Source organism: Chrysemys picta, chromosome 21 (genome assembly GCF_011386835.1).
Source record: "Chrysemys picta bellii isolate R12L10 chromosome 21, ASM1138683v2, whole genome shotgun sequence".
NCBI lineage: Eukaryota > Metazoa > Chordata > Testudines > Emydidae > Chrysemys > Chrysemys picta.
Window position 1 is genome coordinate 13,822,106 of NC_088811.1, and position 14,666 is coordinate 13,836,771.

Genomic DNA, 14,666 nt, shown 5'->3' on the forward strand with positions numbered 1-14,666 from the left:
CTCAGCTGATTTCCACCCACATACTGCTCTGAGAGGTCTTAGGATTTCTTGAATACTTTGCTCAGCTGCTGTTAAACAACAAACGCCCACACACAAAGCAGAGGCCCAGAAAAGTGGCCTGGTGGAAGTTAGCTTTGAAGCTGACCAAAGAGGCAAGCACAGAGGATGAAGTCCTGCAACCCACAATAAACACCTTCCTCTAAGATAGGGTGACCAGATGTCCTGATTTTGGGGTCTTTTTCTTATAGGCTCCTATTACCCCCCCATTACCATCCCGATTTTTCACACTTGCTGTCTGGTCACCCTACTCTAAGATGAGGACGGAAATATGTTTGGGTAATTTCAAACCACAAATGGAATCTGCCAGTTGGTAACAACTAAAAGGTCAGAGACAAAAATGAACTCTACCGAAGAAGACATGAAAGCCAAACCCAGCTAGGAAGCGTGAGTGCAGTGAACATTTTAAAAACAAATGAGCATTAAATTCCCTCCAGCAAAATGCTCTCCCTCCGCTCTGCCTATGCCTGCATCGGATGTAACCAGTCGCCCCTCGTTCCCCTTTGTTTAATCACATAGAGGAGTTGAGAATCTCCACCAGTCCCACTCTAAGTTCTGCCCTTAAGGCCCCAAAGAAGGGGAAATTAAACTGGCCCAGGGTAAGGGCTGAAGACCCAGAAAGAGGGTCAGCATTTGTCAGACTTTTTATACTAGCCCGGAAGGGGTCAATGAACTGTAAAGAGTGACTTAGCTGGGGCGATAGAGGAGGAGTCTCCCGGGAGGAAATCCCGGTGGGGCACTGGGGAGGGCTGCAGGAAAAGACCAACTGAGGGCATACAGACAGGACAGTTGGAATTGTACCCTGGAAGGGCTCTATTTTGTTTGTGCACACGCGGACAGTATGTGATTCAGCCACAGGGCTGCGTCACTAAAACTGCCAGCAGGGGTCACGGCAAGCAGTGAAACGCAGAGGGCGTGCAGGTGCAGACACACCCAGCCAACAGGGGCGCTCCCATGAGATGAGTAGCCCCGGCACAAACAGTTTATACCAATTGATTAACCTGTTATTAAAACAGAAATTAATGATTTATTAACCCTTTATTAACTATTTATGAATCTACCCTTAATACAAAGTGTGGCCAGGAATCAGCACACACACACACAAAAATCCCAATGCTCTTTTTTTAAACGTGGCCACAATGAAATGTATTAAAAATTGTATGCAGAACAATTCATAAAAGGCACATTAGATGGATGGTCTAAGATGGGGATCAGCAACCTTTGGCATGCGGCTCTCCAGGGTAAGCACCCTGGCAGGTCGGGCTGGTTTGTTTACCTGCTGCATCTGCAAGTTCAGGTGATCACGGCTCCCACTGGCTGTGGTTCGCTGCTCCAGGCCAATGGGGGTGGCAGGAAGTGGCAGCCAGCAAATCCCTCGTCCCACGCCACTTCCTGCAACCCCCATTGGCCTGGAGTGGCAAACCGCGGCCAATGGGAGCCGCGATCGGCCGAACCTGCGGACGCGGCAGGTAAACAAACGGGCCCAGCCCGCCAGGGTGCTTACCCTCGCAAGCTGCGTGCCAAAGGTTGCCGATCTCTGGTCTAAGACCTCTTGTGATGTCATGCTAATGCATCTTTTGATTCAAAATGAGGTTAAACCTTAAAAAAGAATCTTGCCCATTGATTGTGTTGGACCTTGACAAACTATTTGCATTGAATAAATTATTTGATGAATTTAGTCATTTTTTTCTGTTCTGCAATTTTTATGAATTTCTCCCTTATTCATAATTATTTGACAAATAGTTTGTTCAAACTAATTGTAGACTATGTGGACTGTTCACTGAATAGTCTCAATGAGTATTCGCAACTCATTACTCGCAGATTTGATTGGACACTTTGGGTGCATCTAAACTGCAACAGAAGCCCCCAGGTTGGCCCCAGTCAGCTGATTCGGGCTATGGGGCTATAAAATTGCAGTGTTTTGTGCTCAGGCTGGAACCCGGGTTCTGTAGAGCTTGTGGAATAAGGACCTCACAATAAATAAGCTACAGAAAAGCACATTTGCTGAGTTGAGGCCTGCTCCTGACTTCAGTGTGCTTTGCAGAATCTCAGCAGTAATGAGGATCAGGTCCCTGGAGCATTTTGGCAAGAGGGACAAACCTTAATGCCTAAATTCAATGGCTAAACTGCCATTGACTTCACTGAGACCAATATCTGGCATAGAGAGCTGTTAAGGGACATCTACCCTCAACTAATTGAAAAGCTAACAGTAACTGACATTAACTAGGCTGCATATGAAAACTGTCAACTCAAAGAAAAAGCTCCTTATTTACCGCAAGGATTGTTTATTTGTCTCGATAGAAAAATTGCAGAAGCCCAATTTATTCTGGATGATAAAAACTGAACATTAACAGCAGCTGTGGGCAATGGACTCTCAAGTTATTTTTATTTTTAAAAGCTCCAGTTATGCAAGGAAAATCAGTGCTGATCATAGTGCACACTACACATTTGAAATACTGGCTCCAGTATCAGGGTCAAATTCTGCTCTCAGGTGTAAATCTAGGATACTTTTGTTGATTTCAACTGAGTTACTATTCTCAGTTGAAACCAATAGGATTACTCTTGATTTATACCTAGTAATGGAGATATCGTATAGTCTTCAGTCACCAACTTAAGAAGCAAAACCATTGGATCCTTCCACTACTTACTGCACCCTGCCATTCTCCGCTCACTGCAATAAGGCTGCAGAAATACTGCCTCTTTGCTATTCATGTTCCATTTTTTTACGTCCTCTCCATATTTACCCTCCTTCTTTCTGCCTGTAGGGGGAGTGGCTATTCGCAATGCTGTTAGGTATTCCCTTCCTACCTGTCTGTCTAGCTGCAAACCATTCTGTGACATTGTGCTTGAAAGATACTGCAGGAAAACAAGTTGTGTATGTATTTTGACATAGCTGCTGCCCTGATCTATGACCTGGAGGCAGTTCTATAATTTAGTCATACGGTTCAGTTATATAACAATAATCATGCCTAGCCCTTATATAGGGCTTTGTATCAGTCGATCTCAAAGTGCTTTATAAAGGAGGGTAGTATCATTATCCCCATTTTACAGATGGGGAAACTGAGGCACGGGGTGGTGCAGTGACTCTCCCAAGGTCAGTGGCAGAACCAGAATCCCAATCTCGTGAATTTCAGTTTGGCACTCTGTCTTCTAGACCACACTGCTTTGTATGATATCCATGGCCACAATTCTCAGTCATCTTTCTTACGGTTTTGATAGTGGCGTGCATTGTTGAAGAATCCCAACGTGCTTTATAAACTATAATTGCATCAGAGTCACTCACCCACTTCTGAAATGTGGACACCTCTAGGGTGAGACAGTGGTGGTTTAATTGCACACACCAGCACCATGCATCAGTGTAGAGCAGAAATTGAAGAATTCTTCATCCAGTTGCAACCAAAGGAAGAATTTTAAGTGGGCAGAATGTTAATACTCTACCCCAATTGGATTTGGCCAGAACACCACAATTAACAAGCCCAACTCTTGTGAAGAGTGTTGCAGGATAATTAATAGCCTTGGTATTACATCTCATCAGAGAGAGGGTTCCTTCATCAGCACATAAGTCCACTCTGGGGTGTGCGTTCAGTGCTCTCCCAGAGGGATGAGTACCACCTACTGAATTATCACCCCCACTTTCTGCAGTCCCCTTCAAAAGAAATGCAGCTTTGTGAATTCAGCCCTAAATAACAATGTACGTCAATGCATAATTCATTTGCTAGTTAACAAAAGAACATCCACACTGGGTCAGACCAATGGTCCATCCAGCCCAGTATCCTGTCTTCCGACAGTGGCCAATGCCAGATGCTTCAGAGGGAGTTCACTAAACAGTGATGCTTTACATACAGACGTGATGTTACCATTTATTTTAATGTCTTACCACAGGGTATTCTGGGACGGTGGGTGCAGGCAGGAGTATGCCAGCTATTTGGATGTGTACAACTTTCAACTACCTTGGTCCGGAATTTGTTGTGGTGTCTGGTGGGTGCATCTGTTTATCTTCACACAGCTAGGGCTCCCTAACTGCGCCTGCTGCTAGATTGCATGTCATTATAGTTCCATCTGGGGCACAGGGAGGTGATGAGTTGGCCACAATGGGTGAGACTTTCTGAAGAGCTCCACACCTGACAGCTCGTGCTGTTCTTTCTGTTTTCGGGAGGGAGAGGGGAGCAATTCTCCCTTGATCTCCGTGGGAGCTGCTGGACACTGAGCTCTCTGGAAAATCTTTCCATATACATTGCAGGTTCAAATTGCTGGCTGCACCCCTGTCTGGGATTTAATATTTGCAATGTGCCGTTCGTTCTGCTTGTGTCACACTGTAGATGGGATGTGCATTCAAATAGCCGGCAATGAGAACAGGAGAGCAAGGGCTTTTAAGTGGCAACTGTTCCAAGGATGGAGGAAAGTGAAGGAATATTTGACACTTTTTTTTTAAAGCCTTCACTGTCAAAACAGCCCTGGCTTTCAAAATCTCTCCCTCCAGATCTAGTCTCTAAGGCCTTGTCTAGACTTTGACAGGGAGGGTGGTGTTAAAAACAAACAAACAAACAAACATGTTAGCTCATATGTTTTGGGGTTTTTTTTAAACCACTTCGCACATACTGTTGACAGGGTTTTTAACACCTTTCCAAATGTATTGGACCTTGTCTACACACTCTTTAACTACACCAGTATGGTGAAAGTCATACCACCCCAGTAGTGTGGACACAGTTCTAATGGTATCAAAGTGCTTATACCAATATCGCTTTTTCCTGTACACGAAGGGGAATGAACTAACAATGGGGTTTTAGTTTATGACTAGGGTCCCAAGGCACTACAGTAATACAAATAAATAATATTAATAATAACAGTACAAGGCACCTTTATGCCTGTATAACTGTGTCTACATTTGGGGTTTTGCAAGTATTTTGGTTAACAAAAAATCACATCTCTAATATAGTTTTACTCGTACCAAAACTGTGTGTGGACTAGGCCTTAAATGCCAATATTGGTCCTAAGTCTCTATGGAGAAATGTCCACTGCTCCTCCTAGGCTCTTTATTACGCTACAGCCATTCGTTAAGAAATCAAATATTCACAGTGGCTCCATTAAGCATATTTTAGCTAATTAATTAAAAAAACTAATCCTGAAAAATAAGATCTCCCTTTGATGACTGAGGAGACAGCTACCAGTGGCTTCGATTGAAATTTGGAACGGAATAGAACTGTAACTAATAAATGAGGAAAATGTTGCAAATTTCATTTGGGTTTGCCAAGCATTTCCCTAATTGGTTTTGATAAAGGCCATTTCATCAACCCCTGTGAAATATATCAAGCATCCATATATGTCAACAGTGGGGGGGTGGGGAGGGGAGTTCAGAATAAATTGTATTGAAATTTTTTCACAAATATTGATTCCTTTTTTAAAGCTGGCTGCTGGAGTCTACCACATAAAAGTCAAATACAAGCCGCCGATCTACAGACTCATTGGATTGCTGCAATTCATTAAACAAATGCTGGATTTAATAGAACTAGATATTGAAACTTGTGCCATAGATGCACTCAGCTGTGAAATATGCTATGGAGTCATTTGTTTTCAGGGGTCTAGATGTCTGATTCCCATTAATGCCAAAGGGAGTTATCAGGGAAAAACGGGGGGGAGAGATAGCTCAGTGGTTTGAGCATTGGCCTGCTAAATCCAGAGTTGTGAGTTCAATCCTTGAGGGGGCCACTTAGGGATCAGGGACAATATCAGTACTTGGTCCTGCTAGTGAAGGCAGGGGGCTGGACTTGATGACCTTTCAGGGTCCCTTCCAGTTCTAGGAGATAGGTATATCTCTTGGATCAAATTTTGCTCTCAGTTACACCTTCTCAATGTAAAAAGCAACAGAGGGTCCTGTGGCACCTTTAAGACTAACAGAAGTATTGGGAGCATAAGCTTTCATAATTAGGAACTTGCATCTGAAGAAGTGAGGTTCTTACCTACAAAAGCTTATGCTCCCAATACTTCTGTTAGTCTTAAAGGTGCCACAGGACCCTCTGTTGCTTTTTACAGATTCAGACTAACACGGCTACCCCTCTGATACTTCTCAATGTAGTAATTCTAGGTTTATACCAGGTTCTATGAGTTTGCAGTGTTTGGATCTAACCTAATGCTTTGGTCTATTACATTTGCTCCATATTCCTTAGTTGTGATGTAGTTCCTTTGATTCAGCAGTTTCAAGGCACATTACAAACATTAAACAATTTATTTTCACAATCCCCAGGGAGGTAGCGTGGGCAAGTGCCATTGTGCTCATTTCATATATCGTGAAACTGAGACCCAGAGAAGTCGCACAAGTTATGACAGTGAATCAGTGAGCCAGCTGAGAGTATGACCCAGGATTTCTGACCTCCCAGTCTTCTGCTCTAACCGCTTGACCGCATTCCAGCATCTCGTTAATTTGTGCAATTTATACTTCCTTAAAACAAGAGCAAAACACTAAAATGTGATTTATGCTATATCAGTAATGCATCCAGCAAGGTCACCCTTTGTATTAGAGCGTTGGCCTGTTCTCAGATTAGGAAGAAAAGATTCATTGTCCTTTGAATCACTGCTCAATATTCTAAGAGTGAGAAGGAGGGTCAGATGCCATTATGAATATACAAAATAAAAAATCTGCCCTTTAGAGGGAAAACATTCTGCAAGTAATAGAACCACAATCACTTAGTTTCTAGGCTGAAGAACTGGGAACAGATGTCTGCAGGATACATGCAGCAACAGTCCTATTCATTTTATATAATAACTAGAGATAGGCTAAGCTTTTTCTAGTGGCCAGTTTGTAAGTTTGCTCATCTGTTTGATTAAATTTGAGGGAGGGGGACTTGCTTTATTATCAAATTGCTCAGTGGATGCCTCGACTAAAATTTGGAATAGGCCAAGATATTGCTATTCGCAGCATAGAATTCAAGTTCACAATGAAACAGGAACACAGAAGACCCCACCGGAAATTTATCTACACTTGATGGCCCTTTTTCCAATCAGAAAGGGCCAATTTTGTTGGCAGATGTAAAAGAAACTAGTGATATTTCAAGCCTTTTCAACTGGGAATCATTATTGTAAACAGTGATGCAATGAGAAGATGGGGAAGGAATTTTAATACACTGACAGACAGCATTTTTGTGTGGAAGTGACACACAAGCAAATAAAAAGTAATTCACGGAATTTACATAAGGCTTCATGATCTCTAAAGTCATCAGACTGGGAGACGACACACTGAAATTCATTTTATTAAATTGTGGCTGATTATTTAATCGAAACAGAAAGGATTTAATTGAGTCAAGTCAAAAGGCCATATTAGATTACGGTCACTCTTAACACAAAAGGCATTTCCCTTCTGGCTAAACAGGTTCCTTCACATACCATACATAATAAACTACAGGCTGGTAAACTGAATAGCAAATTAGAGGTTGGCCAGAACTCTTAATGGTACCTCTTTCTTACTCCCCACCCCTTTCATTTCCGACTTCCCTCCCATTCCCTGGCCTGAAAAAACTCAGACATCTAAAGCAATACCAAACAATATAGACTGTATTTTAATATTTCCAAATATTACTTGGATTCCCTCCACCCACCCATCTTCTATAATGTCTTGGAGAATATAGTCTTCTCCTAAGGTCCATTTCTCCTGAAACTTGTTGCTCAATATTTAACTTTTCAGATATTTAAGAATACTGGTGTTAAGTTTGTGTTTGATTCTACAAGTTACTGAACTTGTAGAATAAGAGGGTGTCAGTGGAGATAAAGCACTGAACTGGGGCTTGGAGGATTTGGTGTCACTCCAGACTTCTTGTGCGACCTTGGGCAACTCATGTAATCACTCTGTGCTTCAGTTTCCCCATCTGTAAAATGGAGCAATAATTAGAGTTTCAGATTTTCGGTTTTAGCCAGTAAAACACCCACAGTACCAAATCAATTAAAAAAAAAAAAAGAGAGAGAGAGAGAAAGAAATTGGTGTTTATCCACTAAACACTGGAAAAACATCAGAACTGGTTACTTAGATGTAAAGGTTTGTCTACGTGGAAAAGGAGCAGGAATGAGGACTACTGGAGAGTGATATCTAAAGCACACTAACGTGTCGCACATGAATTGGTCTGTGCAGACCCAGCTGGTACACACTAAAAGTTCTCTAGTGTACTTGATCGTAGTCCTGTTTGAAACTACACTTCGTTAAAGCGCACTAGGGAACATTACAAAGAGATTACTCATTACAGTAGTAGTATGCACTGTAATGTATATAATCTACATTACTCATTACATATATACAACGATGTCCCTGATTTTTGGGCAGCTACATAAAACTAAAAGGTTGCTAAAAATAAACCCAGAAAAATTAAATGAATAAACCCTGAAAAACAGAACCCCAATAACTATCCTTTCTCCCACTCTTTATTGGCTGTGGCTTTTCAGATGGTAGGCTCTTCAGGAGAGAGACTGTTTCTTACTCTGTTTGTAAAGTACATGTTGGGTCCGCTAAACATTACTGTCATATAAATAATAACAACTCTTGTTGAAGTCAATGGGCATTGAAGGCACTTGCACTTTCCCAGGTCCAGGCCCACAGCAAGCGATGTTAGAAAGGGGTGGGTGGAACGGTTCTTTTGAACAATGAGTCCCCTCTTTTCTACTCACATTAGTGGCATGTTCTCCCTTCCAAAGGCTCTATGCATGGACAGAAAAGGGCAATAGACCTCAGGCTCTGTAAAAGTCAAATGTGTTGTGGCCTCCATGAATCTTCAAAGCCTTATTTGATGTTGTCTTTTGATTTAGCTAGTTGTCTTTTCTATAGTCAATCTCCTTTAATATACCACATATGGGGAGAGTACATAGACTACTCAGCATTACCAGGCACAATGGAGCTGATCCTGTGTATGTCAAGTTGTTTGACTGAAACTCAGAATTTAAAAAAGACCAACAACAAGCAACTCCCAGAGTATTCCAATAATCTGGGGGAAAACATAGATTTGATTCTCCTTGTCTTTTGATTGTTATAAAAGCTTATATGTGATAGCTGGGGAAATTCCAGATCCAGTAAACAATGTATAAGGAGGCTTTCAAAAGCACTTAAGAGATTTAGGAACAGAAGTTCCATTGATTTTTCAATAGCATTTGTGCTCCTAAATCCCTTACGCATTTTTTGAAAAATTCAACCTTAAACCGTAAGTCATCCCAAAAATGTGGACACCATTTAACTAAAAATAGTCTTTATCTGGCTGCTTCAAAGATAAACTGCATTTCTGTTATGCAGCTGCATCAGCTGATTGGAGTATCAATCAGTGTCACGTGCTTTCTATGCTTGAATTTTTATTTTGGGTTCATTTATGGAACAGGCACGTGTACCAAGATTTTCCACTGTTCTCCTCCCTTCGCTCACTTAATAGCATAGCATTTAACGCTGTTGTCAGAAAATAATATGCTAGATGGCAGGTGAAATTCACCCCTATGCAGAGCAAAACCTCTGCACCACTAAAGTCTAATTTAATCCCTATTTTGAGGATTTAAGTGATACTTGGCCCTCTGCACAGGAATTAATCTCACACCTAATAATCTCTCAGGTATTTTATATTTACCACACATCTTGGTCCTGGGCTCAATATATTTCCCCTTGAACTCAATTTTGCTGTTGCAGCAATGATCAGGCCCTGAACTGCTGAGGAATTTCAACATGTAATTTGTATATCATCACATCACTAGTAGAATGGGTATGAAATTCACAGGAGCGTGTTTCTATTCTCTCTCATTCAGTTTGGACAGCATTTGGCTCAGACCAATCAAGGGGACTCAAGCTGCATAATTTTCTGTCATAGTCTCTTAGAAAAACATTTGCCCCGTGAAATGGCTTCATAGTAAACCATTATTCCTTCCCCTGTTTAATTTCTCTTTGTGTTTTCTAAAAGTATTTTTAAAACTTTGCATCAAATGATGAATCCCAAGTGCTCACAAAAGTTGACCCACTGGTTTTTTGGGCAGACCCTGGGCTGTTCTAATGCTCCCACTCCTGGCCTGCCATTCCCATACAGTTCCTAAGGAAAACTTGCTCATCAACCCAAAATAAGTAGTGGTTTTGTGATGTAGAAACAGACTCAGCAGGGACTAGACTGAGACCAAGGATGATACATATGAATGTGGACAGAAGCAGGCATAACTCTGGTGAAGTCAATGCAGTTGCGCCTGCTTATACCAGCAATGAATTTGACCTAGGTCTACAGCAGGGGTAGGCAACCTATGGCACGCATGCCGAAGGCGGCACGCAAGCTGATTTTCAGTGGCACTCACGCTGCCCAGGTCCTGGCCATCGGTCCGGGGGGCTCTTTTAAGTGAAGCTTCTTAAACGTTTTTAAAACCTTATTTACTTTACATATAACAATAGTTTAGTTATATATTATAGAAAGAGACCTTCTAAAAACATTAAAATGTATTACTGGCACGCGAAACCTTAAATTAGAGTGAATAAATGAAGACTCGGCACACCACTTCTGAAAGGTTGCTGACCCCTGGTCTACAGAAACGAAAGGCCTCATCTATCCCGAATACTTAGTCTAGTTCACTGCAAAATGTCTAGCAATCAGACCTGTGTGGAGCCCTGTTGAAGTGAACAGAGTTCCATGGAGGCACGATTTCAGGATTGGGACCATTATCCCGGGGAGGTTGATTTGGCTTTTGGCAAAGTGTGTGTGTGAATGAGAGAGAATGGAGATCACTGTGGAGGGGTTAACTTCCACCTGAACCAAGAGGAGCCTAGGATTTCTTCATCACAGAGCATTCAGCCATTGCACCACTCAGCCTGTTCAGAGAGCAGCATTGTCTGTTTTTAAATGATGAGCACCTCTTGTCCCTTTATGATGCCTTGGACCTTTCACAATGCCTGAAGCCCTTGAAACACCCAATTAACAGGAATTAATGGAAAGGCCGCTTACTTTGCATGAGTGTTTCTTATGCTGCTGCTGCACCCCATTGGGGGACCATCTGTGATCTGGAGCTCAGCAAGAAGAGGGTTTTATTCTGTTTTAATTGTATGCGGCCAGCAAACTCCAACACTGTCACACTGAAAATCACTTTGCCCATGTCGCTGTCTCATGCTTATGCCTGTGGGCACATAGAGAGCTGCTCATTTTCTCTTCGACTCTCACCACGCCAGCTGCCGGCTGACATCTCAGAATTTCTGCTATACTGTGCACTCTCTTCAGGCAAAAGCTCAGTGTGCGGAGAAATCAAATCCTGCTTGGAGAGATCAAAATCAATTTTAAATAGATCCAGCTGTTCCCTATTGCTGGGTGCGGGGAAGGAGAAAATCTCGTAGGATATCTTTAGGGGAATCTCAAAGGGGTTTAAAGTAATAAGGAAGATTTCTAAGGCTGGGTTATTAATTTATGGCTGAGTCTATGGTAACGTTCAAGATTTTAAAACAAATTTTAAAATAGGCAATACAGTGTAGAAATTCTTTCACATCCCCAATTTAAAAAGGTTTCAATGCTACCAATATAATATCTTGACTAGTCTATTATTGAGGTTACATTGACTAAAAGTGTAATCTGGGCTTTGCCTTAGATGCTGAATGCTTTGCTGGAAGGCTCACATCAGGTTTAATTTAAAAGAAAAATGGTAGGCTAAAAACAATGGGCCTGGGGTTTAAAGAAGTTGAATTTAATTTAAGCCCTGATAGTACACAAGCTTCTATTTTATTCCAGTATAGAATGGAAGTTGTTGCCCGATCACGGTTTTACATATATGCTATTGCAACTGCACATTCAATCATCTAGTTGCATATGTAATATCCTAGTTTGCATACACAGTTGCATTAAATGTGCATACAAGTCAGACATGCACCCAAGCATTTACATTGTTCCGAAATCAAACCTTACATAACAAGTGTCCTTGCCTCTGTCACTCATAACCACCCAAATGAGGAAGACAGAATTTCAAAATTCAAATTCATTCTTCATTTATGCCGTTTATCCACCCTGAATAAACGTAACTAATGAAAACAGACACCTTCACTTCCACGTCTGTTTCTAGTCACTTTGTGGTTTTCATGTACTAGCCCTAGTGTTGCAATGTTTGGGCTGCAGTCACTGCTGGGAATTGTCAGTCAAAAATCATGTTTCCTTTAAAAATAACCATTAAATACTTTCTATTAATTAGATTCTTTCATCTTATTAAAAAAATCACAAAATGTAGATTTCATCTACTTGACTGTAGCTTTAAAATGAGCCAAGTTCTTTTGATATTATAAAAAGGAGTTGAAACAGCGGAGATATTTAGTGTCTAGAAAAATTTATTGAGCCTGTAGTTAGTTTAATAAGATTATTATTGAGGTAGATCCTGTTTCAAGGTAATATGCCTATGCCACAAAGTTCTCCAGATGATGTTGTTACAGTGTATGCCTGGTTTTCATCTATCTAGTGTGGGTAACAATACTAGCAAAGACATAGCAGCATGGGCTACATCACAGACTAGCAACCAGAGTATGTACCCAGAGACTCTGGCAGGCTTGTACTGAGGTTGCTAGCCCATACCACCTGTCTTCACTACTACTGGGACCTGTGGCTAGCTAGATTAAAGATAGCGATGGTAAACCTACCCGGGCTATTAAAAAACCCAAACACCTTCACTTTGCAGTGTAGACAAAGTCTTAAGAATTTCTCTACACAGGGTCATCCAGGAACATAAATCCAAATTAACTAAAGGTGTGCATTTGAAATGGATTAGTTAAACCACATTAAACTCCAGTGTGAACACCCTCATTCAGAATTAAGCAGCCTTCCTGAAGTAAGGCCACATTAGTTCTGAATGACTGTGTTCACACAGGGCTTAATGCAGTTTAACTAATCCACTTCAAATTCACACCTTTAGTTAATTTTGATTTCTTTTCCTGGCTGTCCCCTAGTAGCCAAGCCCTTAGAGAGGACTTCAGCCCAATAGTCTCTCCACACAGTGTATGTGGGAGACCCATAGATATCACTGGGAGATCCACCTTTGCAGAGACCAGAATATCAGCATATAGTTCCAGTGTGCAGAGAACAGAATTTTACCCTGTGTATTGACTGATTTGAGAATTCATACTTTGAAAACTGAAGGGGATTAATTTTCAGTACCCCACATAATGGCCAGTCCCTTGTCCCTAGGTGGGACACAGTGCAAGTTCCTCGAGCAACAACCTCGTTAGGAGTTTCCATGGGCTGCAGCTTCACCCCATAAATGCTGTGGCCATGTTAATCTGAGATTAAATCAGTAAAAGGTTTGGCATTATTTGTGTTTGTTGAGCTACTGTTTCCAAACTTTCCATAATTTAGCATTTGTTTACACCATAAGGTAATGTGCTCTACAGGGGTGTGATTTCTAAAGTGCACTCATGTGTTGCATATTAATTGGTCTGTGTAGACCCTGCTGGTGCGCACTAAAGGTTCCCTAGTGTGCTTTAATGTACTACTGTATCTACCTGGACCAACTAATGCACAAGACATGAGTGCGCTTTAGAAATCACTCCCCCACAGAATACGTTCCCCCACTGCGTAGACAAACCCTGAGTGTTGCCCTTAAGTACCTACAGGTTCAATCCTGGGAATGGCAGAGCGCCGTCTATTCCCAGCAGACTTGGTGGGCCTCTTGCATAGTCCAGTGTGCTCCAAGCGACCCTGTGGAAGTTGGTGGAGGTTATGACAGTGAAGAATGGGCATAAGTACAGGCAGGATCAGACCTGACCTCTCAGGGAGCATAGCACAATCGGAAAGCAATCCACAGCAGACTGACAGCACGTGAACACAGATATTTTTATTCCTGAAAGTTGCCTGGAGGCTCATTGCACGCCAAACCCCTCCAGCTCAGTGAGACTCGCAGCTTTACAGTACCTTGTTCCACGGCCCCCAGTAGGATCGTTGTCTTGCTGGAGAACAACGCACTTTTGCTTTACCTCATTTCACTTCCCGTGAGTGAGCAGCAGAAACTATCGGCCCGTTGGTTTGTTAAACCATTTCCTCCCTCGGACGCCGAGTGGTGATTTTACATCAGAGCTGCTCCTGGAGCGACTGAGGACATTCTCTGTGCTCATTGAAGGGGCCACTCTTGTAGTGCCATGGTGCAAGTCTGGACAGAGAAGAGCACAGCCGGCACAAGCCAGCCTGCAAGTGGAAACTGACATGATTTCCCGTCAGCTCAACCCCACCGTCACATGGTGTTTACGCTGCCAAAGACACAGCTGACATCAATTCTATTTTTTCTAAATCAGAAAATAACAGGTCTCCATCTTCGAAGCCTGCTGGGCCAGGACCCACCTTTCTGTCCCTCTCCTGCTGTAGTTTGGTCAAGGTCACTGTGATGCCTGTGCCACTGAAAGTGCTTAGATTTTGGAAACTTCCTTGCATTTGCAAGTCCTGAGAGCACTCTCAAGACCTGGCTGTGGAGCCAAAAGCATGAGGCAGACCTGAGAACGCACGGCAGCAACTGCTCAATCTTCCCCTATTTCCCCAAAACGTTTATTTTAATCTTTTGCATAATATTTTCCCTTGTGCAAACAATAGGGTAAGAGCCATTTTTTGTACCTCAAGACAAGTGCTACTTAGAGACTGCCCCAGCTCAGTTCCCAGGGAGCTCTGGCT

The 14,666-nt window shown here is 42.2% G+C and overlaps 1 protein-coding gene and 2 long non-coding RNA genes across 7 annotated transcripts in view; 1 reads left to right on the forward strand and 2 right to left on the reverse strand.

The window, feature by feature from the left end:
- The window catches only part of KAZN (kazrin, periplakin interacting protein), a 756,723-nt gene that overhangs the window by 334,545 nt on the left and 407,512 nt on the right, over positions 1-14,666 (forward strand). The window lies entirely within an intron of this gene.
- Positions 1-14,666, reverse strand: part of LOC135976997 (uncharacterized) — a 39,188-nt gene that overhangs the window by 21,604 nt on the left and 2,918 nt on the right. The gene's annotated exons all lie outside the window — the stretch shown is intronic.
- On the reverse strand, positions 7,287-13,996 carry LOC101938187 (uncharacterized). Of its 2 annotated transcripts, none has more exons than XR_006175092.2 (3): positions 13,982-13,996; positions 10,989-11,289; positions 7,287-7,913 (listed from the first exon to the last, which is right to left on the reverse strand). It is a non-coding gene; the product is annotated as an uncharacterized LOC101938187 (long non-coding RNA). The 2 variants fall into 2 exon arrangements; XR_002888688.3 differs by lacking the exon at positions 13,982-13,996 and adding an exon at positions 13,920-13,934.